The sequence below is a fragment of the Phoca vitulina genome, unplaced genomic scaffold (assembly GCF_004348235.1).
Source record: "Phoca vitulina isolate PV1807 unplaced genomic scaffold, GSC_HSeal_1.0 scaffold6, whole genome shotgun sequence".
Lineage (NCBI taxonomy): Eukaryota > Metazoa > Chordata > Mammalia > Carnivora > Phocidae > Phoca > Phoca vitulina.
Window position 1 is genome coordinate 19,126,219 of NW_022589709.1, and position 13,014 is coordinate 19,139,232.

The window sequence follows — 13,014 nt, forward strand, 5'->3', positions numbered from 1 at the left end:
CACATCAGCAGACAGGAACTTGTTTACTGAGAAGGGAGCAAGTGGGGCATTTGCATTTCTGGGGTTTCTAGACTGGGAGCTCAATCTGGAAGCCTGCCCCACATAGCATCATGGATGAGGCATTCTCATTGCCCACTCAGCAGCAGAGAAAACTAACACTCTCAAGGGGACCCTGGCAAAGATACCTCAGCCAGGAAAAGGCAGAGTTGAAATTCAAGCTCAGGGCTGAATGCCCTGCTGATAGTTTGGCTGCAGGCTGTCCTTGGCCTCAGCTCCTCCACTTTTAATGTCCCAGGGACAAGAGAGTTAAGGCACAGTCCCGCAGAGAAAAAAACTAGAAGTAACATCTCCCTCTAGTGGTGAGGGGGAAAGATTTCACTGAAGAGATAATTAAAGGAGGTTGGGTCAACTGTCCGACGCTCCTTAGAGACCAGCTTCTCCAGCCTGATATTACAGGTGGCACAGCTAGGTACAGAGAATAGAAGGAACCAGGCCAATGTCACACAGTTAGTCTTGGGGAAGTTAATTAAATAGAAAATGTGTTCTTGTGTCTTGGCATGATGCTCAGGGCTTGGGATACACTGGGGAGGATGTGCTCGCTTCGGCAGCACATATATTAAAATTGGAACGATACAGGAGAGCTTAGCATGGCCCTTGCACAAGGGATACACTGGGAAGGAGGACACAGTCCCTGATAGTTATGAGCTGAATTGTGCCCTCCCAAAAGTCGTATGTTGAAGTCCCAAACCCCAGTGACTCAGAACAGAACAGTACTTGGAGATAAAGTCTTTAAAGGATAATTACATTAAAATAAGGCTGGTGTCCTTGTAAGGAGAGGAAGAAACCCCAGGGTTGCACACACACATAGATGAAAGGCCATGTGAGGACACAGTGAGAAGGCAATTAACTGCAAGCCTGAGAGAGAGGACTCAAAAGAAACCAAACCTACCACCATCTTGATCTTAGACTTCTAGCCTCCAGAACTGTGAAAAAATATATTTCTGCTGTTTAAACCACCCAGTCTATGCTGCTTTTTATGGCAACTCTAGCAAACTAACATGAGGAAACAATGACTGATTATGAATAATTACATATCAAATGTCATGAAGCAATAGCACCAGGTGCTATGTAATAGAAGGACTGACTCTGGAAGGTCAGGGGAGGCTGCCCAGAGAAGTACAAGTTATAGCGGCAAATAAGTAGGTGGGAGAGGGTGCTCCGAGTGGGGCACGAAGGTAAGAGCAAAGACCCAAAGGTAGGAGAAAGCTTGTGTCTGAAGAATTGCGAGGAAGTAGAGCTGGGGGTGGGGTCTTTGAGGTTGGCAGAGCCCCCATTTGGTTGGGCTTTACAGGCCAAGGTACAGAGTTCGGTCTTTGCCCTGAAAGCCAAGCGGGTAAGGGGCCATCTCAAAGTAGATATAGTGTAAACGACTCTGATGTCAGCCTTTGGTGACAAAGGGAGGGGACAGTTAGAAAGGTTAGTTGCAATGGGCCCTGGTGTGATTTTGCTAGGCTAGGTTTTGTTAGGCTAGAATGGTTTATCTGGATGGCAGAAATCAGTGCATCTAAATGCAGTTGGGAAGAATCAAGCAGAGATGGAAGTGTGGAAGATGTGAGTGAGGGAGGGGTTAAGAGCCCTGAGGGGCAGGAAGGGGCACCTGGCATTCAATAAACTACCTAAGGCCTAGGAGCTTTTCAGGGACCTATAAAAAAATCTGAGTGCTAAAAGTAAAATCATTGCCTCCAAAATTTTTTTTAAACCGTGAATAATCAAAATTAATGTTTAATTAAGTGCTGGCACAACAGATTATTATGTCAACTTCCTTTATGACAATATTCAATGTTCAAAATGGCATTTACATTTTAAAACAATTTGGGAGTTAGATTTCTCTTACCTTAAAATAAATCCCAAGTAGGGTGCCTGGGTGGCTCAGTTGGTTAAGCAACTGCCTTCAGCTCAGGTCATGATCCTGGAGTCCCGGGATCGAGTCCCGCATCGGGCTCCCTGCTCGGCAGGGAGTGTGCTTCTCCCTCTGACCCTCCTCCCTCTCATGCTCTCTGTCTCTCATTCTCTCTCTCAAATAAATAAATAAAATCTATAAAAAAATAAAAAAATAAAATAAAAAAATAAATCCCAAGTAGGTGGCTCAGTCTGTTGAGCTTCTGCCTTTGGCTCGGGTCATAATCCCAGGGTCCTGGGATCAAGCCTCACGTCAAGCCCTACCTCAGGCTCCCTGCTCAACCGGGAGTCTGCTGCTCTCTCTCCCTCTGCCCCATGTGCTCTCTCTCTTTCTCTCTTTCTAGCTTGCACTCCCTCTCTCAAGTAAATAAATAAAATCCTTTAAAAAAAATAAATAAATCCCACGTAGCACCTTAGTGCTCCTAAAAAAAAACCATAGCCAATCACAAATTAGGCAAACTACCTGCAGCTAAATAATTAAAGCAATTTAAAAAAAAAATTATTTAAGATTTTTACAGCAAAAATATATTATTTAATATAGGAAGTGAGTACATCTGAATATGTTTGGTATGGTACATGGTGGAGCCTTCTAAAGACAGACTAATGCCAGAGGAGATCTAAAAACCACCATGGGGGGTGGGGTGGGCCAGATTGTGTGACATACGAGGGACTGGCCCGGAAGAGGAAGAAGTTCTCAGGACATTTGGTGGAGGAAGATTGGCAAGCCCCGCTCTGATGGCTTTTTTGTTGTCTGTGAAGTAGGAGATGAGGTTGTTTCTTCTGTCTGTGAGCCGAGAAGGGGAGGCACGGTGGTGGGCAAAGAGAGAGGAGCATGAAGAAGCTTTAAAATTGCTGTTTCACAAATAATGCAATTATGTTAAGAAAGAAAAAAAGAAGAAGAAGAATGTAGCAGGAGGGGAAGAATGAAGGGGGGGGAATCGGAGGGGGAGAAGAACCATGAGAGACGATGGACTCTGAAAAACAAACTGAGGGTTCTAGAGGGGAGGGGGGTGGGAGGATGGGTTAGCCTGGTGATGGGTATTGAGGAGGGCACGTTCTGCATGGAGCACTGGGTGTTATGCACAAACAATGAATCATGGAACACTATATCTAAAACTAATGATGTAATGTATGGGGATTAACATAACAATAAAAAAATTTTAAAAAAAGAAAAGAAAAAAAAAAAATAAATAAAATTGCTGTTTCAGAGAGTGGAAGAGTAGAAACTACCCGGAAAGTGCAGACGACCCAGTTGAGGGTGGTCACCAAAAGTCAATGTTTATGCTGATCTGCCTTGTTGTGTGTCTCCTGAAACTCAGTTTGGCAATCTGGAAGCAGGCCCAGAGAGGGGCTTGTTGGATTCAGCCAGGGGTGGGGTTCAATAGAGTGGGCAGTATGAAGGGTCAAAGTATGGGAGGAAGTTGACATCTTTTGAGTGCCTACATCATGCACAGGGATAGACACTTTCACTCGCCTTACCTCAATCATAAGGATCATTATATCAGTTAGGATGCATTTAACTACAAGCAAGAGAAAAACTCGACAATGGCATAAGGATATGTGTTTGCTTACCAGAGAGTCTGGAGAAAAGTATACCTAGGATTGGCTGGGAAGCTCCATGATATCAAGGATCCAGATTCTTTCCTTCCCCCACCACCCTCCGTCAGCAAGTTAGGATTCCTTGCAGGCTTGCACCTCAGGTTTGCACTATGGCCACCCCAGCTCACAAAGCATGGCTTCCTTGCATGACAGCACTCACTATAAGAAGGGAGAAAAATCTTTCCCAGAAAACTGGCAGTCCTCTACCTGTATCTCCTGGGCCAGAACTGAGCCAGATGCTTACACCTAAACTAACACTGACCAAGGGGAATTGGAAGGCTTCAGTTAGCTTGGTTTTATTTATTTTTTAAAGTTTTATTTATTTAAGTAATCTCTACAGCCCACGTGGGGCTTGAACTCATGACCCCAAGATCAAGAGTTGCATGCTCTTCCGACTGAGCCAGCGAGGTGCCCCAGCTTAGTTTTAAATTATGACTCCTCCTGGGGGCTTGGCACATGCCAAATAAATACAACCGGAGTTCTGTTAGCAAGAAAAACAGAGAAATGCGTGTTGGGTAGGCCACCAACAGTGTCTGCCACAACCATTATCTTCCATTTTACAGTTGAAGAAAGAGGTTCAGGAAGGTTATGTAACATGATAAAGGTCATAGACCTAATAAGCGGTGGGTCCAGAATCTGAGCCCAGATCTTTCCAATACCACTATGCTGACTCCAAGACCAGTTTTCTTTTCATACAACAATGGTTCCCAACCAGGATTTGAGGACATGAGGGGTCCCTGGAGGCAGTAAAAAGGTGGGAGTAGGGAGAGGAGGGAACCTCCTGGGTATTCAGCTATCTCCAGGAACTTTACAGAAGTCACATGTTCCTAATGAGACCACAGAAACAGTTCCCAAACTGAATTTAATATTAAGAATCCAAACATAATCCAAGCAAGAACGATCAATAGATGCTAACTTGGGAAACAGGCTATTCAAGCAATCTCAAGTATCACCTCATAGACTACTTATCAGTCAGAAAGGGGAAAGGGTATCTTGAAAATGGAGCAATCTGGTGGACACCACTTTTAACCAAGTGATCACATTAGCATCATCAGTACTAAAACAGGCCGATATTTATGTGCCCTTGCTGTGATGCCCTTACACACCTCACTCAAGTAACATCCCTGCCAAAAACATTTTAACACAAATCTAATCATAAGGAAATAATCAGACAAATCCAAATTATGAACTGTCCACAAATGACACAAGTGACTAACCCAGACTCTTCCAAAATGTCAATGTCATAAAAGACCCGCTCCCCCAAAAAAGACTAAAACTGTTCTAATTTCAGGTATACCAAAGTGTCATAGCAGCTAAAAACCACACATGGTATTTGATTGAATCACAGCTTTTCTGTTTAAGAAAAGCTATCTGGGGTACCTGGGTGGCTCAGTAAGTTGAGTGCAGACTCTTGGTTTCAGCCCGGATCCTGTCTCAGAGTCATGTGATCTAGCCCCAGGACAGGGTCTGCACTCAGCTCAGGGTCTGCTTGTCCCTCCCTCTCCCTGTTCCCCGCCCCCCCCCCACCCCACACAGGTGCACACGCACACACTCTCCTTCTCTCTCTCAAATAAATAAATAAAATCTTTGTTTTAAAAAAAAACAGTTATAAAGGACAGTATTGAGGAAATTTGAATATTGGCTGTATATTAGACAATTGTATTATATCAACATTAAAATTCCTGTGGGTGATAGTGGTACTGTGGTTATGTAGGAGCATGTTCTTATTAGGAAACTTCTGACATATTTGGAGCTAAAATGCCGTGATGTTTGCAACTAATTTTCAAAGACTTTGTGTGTATCTGTGTGTTTATGTATGTGGGTGTATCTGAATATACATCCGAAGAAAGAGATAGATAAGCCAATAAGGCAAAATGTTAACAGTTCGTGAATCTAGATGAAGGATTTACAAGTGTTCACTAAACTATACTTCAATTTTCTTCTTAAGTTTGGAATTTTTTGAAAGAAAAAAAAATGGCAGGCGCCTGGGTGGCTCAGTCGTTAAGCGTCTGCCTTCAGCTCAGGTCATGATCCCGGGGTCCTGGGATCAAGCACCGCATCAGGCTCCCCGCTCCGCGGGAAGCCTGCTTCTCCCTCTCCCACTCCCCCTGCTTGTGTTCCTGCTCTCACTGTGTCTCTCTCTGTCAAATAAATAAACAAAAATCTTTAAAAAAATAAAAAAAAGAAAGAAAAAAAATGGGGAAAAATCCAAATGTAAAGTGCTTCAGTGAGAATTCATTAGGTTAAAAGGAAAGAACTCAACTCCACCAGCTTAGCTCACAGAATCCTTCTTGAATACCTGAAACCAGAAGCTCAAATTTTGTCATCTTTCACGTTATCTTCATTCTCTTTGTGTCTGTAGGGAACATGAATGCTGACAGCTCTCCAGCTTTACGTCCGCCAAGAAAAGTATGGCTATTTCTCAAATCTTGAAAGCCTCACATGCTTGCCCTGGCTTAGGTCAGTGCTCCCTCCCACTGCAATCATCTGTGCCCAGGGGCATGTTACGTTAGAAAATGTCAGCTTCTCTAGGAATCTCATGATTGGGATGGAAAAAGCATCCCATAGGAAAAAGGGGAGGTGACAGAAAGAACGGTACATGTCCGCACACAGTAGATGCAATCAGTACCCACCCAACAAGGATTGATGAATACTGAAGGGACAGGAATTGTGCTGGGGGCTGGAGGCACAGCAATCACTCAGTCCCTGCCCTCAGGGACAGAGGAGACAGCCAATAACTGATACTCATCCAAATTGCTAATTAAACAAATGGGAAAAGGATATGACCAATCACAGAAGAAGAAAACTGAATGGTGACTATATAAAACATATAAAAAGTTCCTCATCCTCACTCCAAATGGGAAAAATACCAATAAACAAAGAGATATAAGTTCATTTCTGTCAGATTTACAAAAGATTTTAAGTTTGATAATACTATATGTTGGCAAAAATGGGAAATAGAGACTCGATATGTTTTAAAATGGATTATAAATTAGGACAACCATTTTGGAGAGCAAATTGGTAATATTAACTTTGAAGATGCACAAATAGAATGACTCAACAATTCCACTCCTCAGGATATACTTTATTTTATTTTGTTTAAAGACTTTTAAAAAAGATTTTATTTATTTATTGGAGAGAGAGAGAGAGAACGAGCAGGGGAAGGGTAGAGGAAGAGGGAGAAGCAGACTCCCTGCTGAGCAGGAAGCCCAGCACAGGGCTCGATCCCAGGACCCCAGGATCATGAGACAAAGGCAGATGCTTAACCAACTGAGCCACCCAGGCACCCCTCCCCAGGATATACTTTAGAAAAGTTCTCACAAATGTGCTCAAGGAGATGCCTATAACAACCTTCACTGCATCACTGTGAGAGCAAAATGTGGTCAGCCTAAACATTTCAACAACAGAAGAATAAAAAAGTAAACTGTGATATATTCACCCAAGGGAATACTACACAACATTAGAAATGAACGAATTAGGTCTCCACGTATCAATATGGTTCAAAAACATCATGTTGGGTTAAAAAAAGATAACAACAGGGTGCCTGGGTGACTCAGTTGGTTAAGCGACTGCCTTCGGCTCAGGTCATGATCCTGGAGTCCCGGGATCGAGTCCCACATCGGGCTCCTGCCCTGGGGAGTCTGCTTCTCCCTCTGACCCTACCGCCTCATGTGCTCTCTCTCTCTCTCTCAATCTCTCAAATAAATAAAGTATTTATAAAAAAAAAAGGGGGGGGGTGCCTGGGTGGCTCAGTCGTTAAGCGTCTGCCTTTGGCTCAGGTAATGATCCCAAGGTCCTGGGATCGAGCATCGGGCTCTCTGCTCAGCGGGGAGCCTGCTTCTCCCTCTCCCACTCCCCCTGCTTGTGTTCCCTCTCTCCCTGTGTCTCTCTGTGTCAAATAAATAAAATCTTAAAAAAAAAAAAAAAAAAGGAGCGCCTGGGTGGCTCAGTTGGTTAAGCGTCTGCCTTCAGCTCAGGTCATGATCCTGGGGTCCTGGAATTGAGCCCCGCGTCAGGCTCCTTGCTCAGTGGGGAGCCTGCTTCTCCCTCTCCCTCTGCCTGCCGCTCCCCCTGCTTGTGCTCGCTCTTTCTCTGTCAAATGAATAAATAAAATCTAAAAAAAAAATAAAATTAAAAAAAAGATAACAACAGTATGTTACCTGTACAGGCCACTTTTTTCTTTTAAGATTTTATTTATTTATTTATTTTGAGAGATTGAGAGCATGCAAGCCCGAGTGCTGGGTGAAGGTCAGAGGGAGAGAGAGAGAGAGAATCTCAAGCAGATTCTGCACTGAGCATGGAGCCCCATGTAGGGCCAATCCCATGACGCTGAGATCATGACCTGAGCCAAAATCAAGAGTCGGTCATTCAACCTACTGAGCCACCCAGGCACCCCTATAGAGGCCACTTTTAGGCAACAGGTTTGAGCAATGGGAACATGAACAAGGCAGAAGGGCCCAGTGACCACCAAGCTGACACAAACAGACTCATCAAGTGACCCACCTCAAAATAACCATAGGCCCTAACTGACCAATTACAACCAGGCACAGTTCCAAAGATTACAAAAAAAGGGAAAATTCCATACAGTCCCTTACTTCTTCACTCCACCCTGTAACTCTAGCCCCTCATGACCGCCTCATGGCAGTCTCTTCTTTGCTGTCCTGTGTGCTGCTCGCTTGCTGTGTATTCAGTAAACTTTTCTCTCTTTTCTTCTGCCTTGGATGTATTCTTTCACTGCCTGCACCGGCCACATCTGATCAGAATGTGCCACATATCATTTATGTATATTATTAAACCAAAACAAAGTTTTGAGATGTATGAATGGGAATGATACACATCAACTTGAGGATAATGGTTATCTCTGGAGATAGGAATAGCATCTTAGTTATGCTTGAAATTTTTCTAATAAAAAAGAATATGGCAAAATGCTAATTCTCGAGTTTTGGTCAATATATGGGTATCTGAACATGTTTGTTTGATATATTTAATAATCTTAAAGATTTTATTTTATATATTTGACAGAGACAGACACAGAGAGAGAGGGAACACAAGGAGGGGGAGTGGGAGAGGGAGAAGCAGTCTTCCTGCTGAGCAAGGAGCCCGATGCGGGGCTTGATCCCAGGACCCTGGGATCATGACTTGAGCCGAAGGCAGACGCTTAATGACTGAGCCACCCAGGCACCCCAACATATTTAATAATTTTAAAATTTAAAAACATTAAGAGCCAATTAATTAAAATGATGAACAACTCAAGAGCTCGTCTATGTCTGTGAAAATGAAACCTAAAATCCAACTGAGGACACATGTGAGAGACTTCAAAGCCAATCCCTTGAGTTTCCCTTCTTTTTCAGAAGAAAAGTTTGAAAAAATGAGTGGACCTAGATTCCAGGGTCTGTACAGGGAGATACAATATACTAAGAGCATGGTTTTCAAGACACACAGACCTGGTTCAAATAGTAGCTGCCTCATTTATTCACTATATGATTTTGGAGAAACCACCTCCTCTCTCAAGTTTATTTTCTCTTTTATGAGATGGAGATAAGCTGACCAGATGGCAGAGAGCACAAGCCAGCTCCAGATCGGGGGATACCTGAGAATCAAAGGGAAGCTGGCAAATCAGAGAGACCAGCCCCATGACCATCAGCTTTGGTGTGGACAATGGCAAAACCCAGAGCAGATGACGGAGCTCCAAGAAGGGAATCAGGCCCTGTCAGGTTTCAGACAGAGGTACTCTTTCTTCTTCCCTGCCTTGCCCTGGGCAGACCTTGGCCAGTCCTATCACTGTTACCACAGGCTGAGAAGGCACTGGCGGGGGAGAGGGGGGTCCACCTGGGTGGGGGGTGAACCGGCAGGCACCCTAGCAGCCTCTTCCATGGCTCCTCTTCTCCCTGGACCCTAAGTACCAAGTTATAGCAACAGGGGGTGGTGGCTTCTAGTAAGTCTTACCCGGGTGGAGAGAGGAACAGAGGGGTTCTCCAGGGATGCAGCTGGCTGCTCAGGACGGCACCAACTACAGGTGCAGACTGCACACCAGAGTCTCCTTCCCAACTCACCAGGAATACACCACACTTGGGCTATGCCACGGCCCCCAGGCACTTAGTCCTGGCCCCAAGGAAAGAGGAACTCACAGGGGCAGATAAGAAATGCCTGAGGGCCACACACCCGACGAGAGAACAGACAACATACAGGACTACCTTATCCAGACACACCAGAGTTAATGGACTTGGCAGGAAAACGAATGAAAATAAGCATTTTATTTTTTTAATTTCAAAATAAGCATTTTAAATATTACTCTAACAAAGAAAAGAGAGGATTTTGGAAGGGGGAAACAAGAAGTCATAAAGAACCAACTATAGAACCAGATATGAAATAAAGCCCTCAAAGGCTGTGGTGAATAGCAGAGTGGATATAGCCAAGGACCAAATAAGCAAGTATGAAGATCAGGTTCAGAAAATTCCCTAAAAGGCATGACAAAGGTATAAATAACTGAAAAGCAGAAGGCTTTTAGCCATACTTATAAGCCAGTGTTCTCTGAAGCTGGCTACCCCTGGTTAGTACGGTGCATGATTTAACCAGTGGACCCCTTGGTCAGAGAGCCACTGCTGCACCTCTCACTGTAAAGCGGGTCCCCTCATTGGATGCTATGTTGTTTGCAGCTGCATCCTGTGGATTGGGCATATTGTGATTCCCAGATAGTGATGAAAGAAACAAGAAGGAAAGGAAGGAAGGAAGGAAGGAAGGAAGGAAGGAAGGAAGGAAGGAAGGAAGGAAGGAAGGAAGGAAGGAGGAAAGGGAGGGAGGAAGTAAATAAGTTAGTTACAAAAGGGTTGAACACAAATATACCCTGGACTTTAGGAATAACTAGTACCCACAGATGCAAATGGCACCAGGATTCCAGCTCTGCCTTCTGTCTTTGCCTTTCCTGCTCTACCTCAGCCTCTTTGACCTCAAGCCCTCTTCTTTATAGGTGGGGAAAATGGCTGCCTATAGGTGGTAAGTTTTACATCTTAATCCACCCAAGACAGATTGATCTCAAGACACTGGGTAACAAATTTAAGAATCCCATGGAAGGGTCTCCTTGGTCCAGCCTGATCCAAGTCATTACACTTGGACTAATTATTCATGCCAAGTGTCATATAAACATGGCAGGTTTTCAGTTAATGCAATCATTAGGAAAACAATTCCCAGGAGATGAAGACAGACAAATGTTTGCACAGCAGTACATTTTACACCAGAACAAAGCCTGATGTATAGTATATGATCATTAAAGGTCAGTTCCGTGCTGCCTTTCTTGCTCCATCATCAGAGACACGTAGTACTTATCCTGGTGGAGATGGGAAGCCACTAAAGAATTTTAACCTGAAAATGACATTGCCAGCTTTTCTTTTGTGAAGACTGCTGTGTAGCAATATGGAAGCTGGACTGTATAAGTAAAGGTGGCAGTGGTTATCTTTATAAACTTTTTTTTAAAAAGATTATATTTATTTATTTGACAGAGAGAGAGAGAGAAAGCATAAGCAGGGGAAGCAGCAGGCAGAGGGAGAGGGAGAAGCAGGCTCCCCTCTGAGCAGGGAGTCTGATGAGGGGCTCGATCCCAGGACCCTGGGATCATGACCTGAGCCGAAGGCAGCCGCTTAACCAACTGAGCCACCCAGGCACCACTATAATTTAATCTTTAATTGTAGAATATCCAGATGGGGTTATGACTGAAGAGGAATTAACATCACCCAGAGATGGATATATTGACAGATGGGACTTTGCCTTCTCTTTTTTCAGAAGGTGGAGAGTGACTATTTTTCTGATGGATATTGCATCATGGTATGTGGAAGCACAAAGTTAAAAATGGATATAAGAGTAAAACTGGATGCAAAGGGGTGGACTATCTGGTCATGTGCTTGTTGACTCATGGCTCCATCCCTCACCCTTCACCTGCTCTGCTCTGTATGACAGGGGGTAACTCCTGACAATTCCATTTCCAAAGTTTCCTTGCCAAATGGTCCAGTTAGTTTCAGCTAATGGCAGCCAATGCTAGGCAAAAGGAGACTGAAAAGGATTGGTTAGAGAGGAAGGAGAAGATCAAGAAAAGAATGTGTCATAGAGGCCAAGGGAGGAGCATGTGCAATTGATCCAATTCTCCAAATCTTTAAGTGTGAACTCTGGGCCTCATTCTTTTTAAAGGGACTTTTTAAAAGATTTTATCTATTTATTTATTTGTCAGAGAAAGAGAGCGAGCGAGAAAGCGAGCACAAGCAGGGTGAGCAGCACACAGAGGGGGAAGCAGGCTCCCCACTGAGCAGAGAGCCCCATGCTAGGACCCTGGGATCATGACCTGAGCCACAGGCAGACGCTTAACTGACTGAGCCACCCAGGCGTCTCTCTGGGCCTCATTCTTATACTGAGCACATCAGACTCCAAGATGACAAAGGCCTGGTCAACATCCTCAAGTGGAATGACAGACAGTTTCAGGCAGAGACACCACCCAGGGTGACTGAACTCCAGCTGAGAGACAAGAGGATGATCACCCACTGTGTGTGTCAGGAGGCAGGAAAGGTAAGGTAAGGCCAAATTAGACCTCCAAGAGCCTTTAGCTCTCAAGGGATTAAGGTGCTCTCTTTTGAAATGACATAAAACTTACATGAATGCCAAGAATAAACCCCTTAAAAAAATTTTTTTTTCAATGTTCTGACTGCAAAGTTCTGGATAAACTCACTGGTGCTAATTTTTCTCTTTGGGAATCTTGCACGCCTGTCTCACCAGGGAGGTGATCCCTCAAGGAGTGAGCAGGCACCCTGGCCAGGTTTTGAACAGCATCTCTGCTAAGACCCCATTTAACAGTGTTAAATGGTGCAAGGAGGTCAAGCAAAATAAGAACTAAGATGTTACCAACGGATTTAACAAGGAAGCATTTGTTAGAGACCCGGGTGAAAGTTTCCTTGGATGGGTTGGGCGAAAAATAGGAAACGCACATTACCCAGAAGTAGGACTGCAATGAAAAGGAGAGGTAGTAACCAGTGAGGGAGGACAGTTTCCTGAAACAAGAGAGATCTGAGCATTACCCGCAAATGACCAGAAAAGAACCCCGAGACGCTCCTGGTCAACAAGATGGCTTGGGGTTGCCTACAATAAAAACACCTATTCATTCTGCAGCCCCTCATGGAGTCCTCTTTTGAAGTACCTCAGGCTGTTTCTCCTGCTACACCTGGACACCTTGGCAGCCACTGGAAGTCGCGGAGGACTAGGTGATCAGGAGATCTAAACACGGACCCCTAATCCTGCCTGCTTCATTAGCACGCTCAGGACCCCAAGACAGCAGATCTCCTGGGGTCTGGGAAGCAGCCAAGGGAGGGTAGAGTACTAAAAGTCAGGGACCCGGGTTCCAGTTCTACCTCTGCCATTTCATAACCTGCCACCCCACAGCCGTGTGACTTGCCTCAATTTGTTCCCCAAGGTCCTGAG

The 13,014-nt window shown here is 44.4% G+C and overlaps 1 non-coding gene across 1 annotated transcript; it reads left to right on the forward strand.

The window, feature by feature from the left end:
* The first annotated feature begins 592 nt into the window (after positions 1-592).
* LOC116632491 lies at positions 593-699 on the forward strand. The gene has a single exon (XR_004299431.1). It is a non-coding gene; the product is annotated as a U6 spliceosomal RNA (small nuclear RNA).
* Positions 700-13,014: the final 12,315 nt, after the last annotated feature.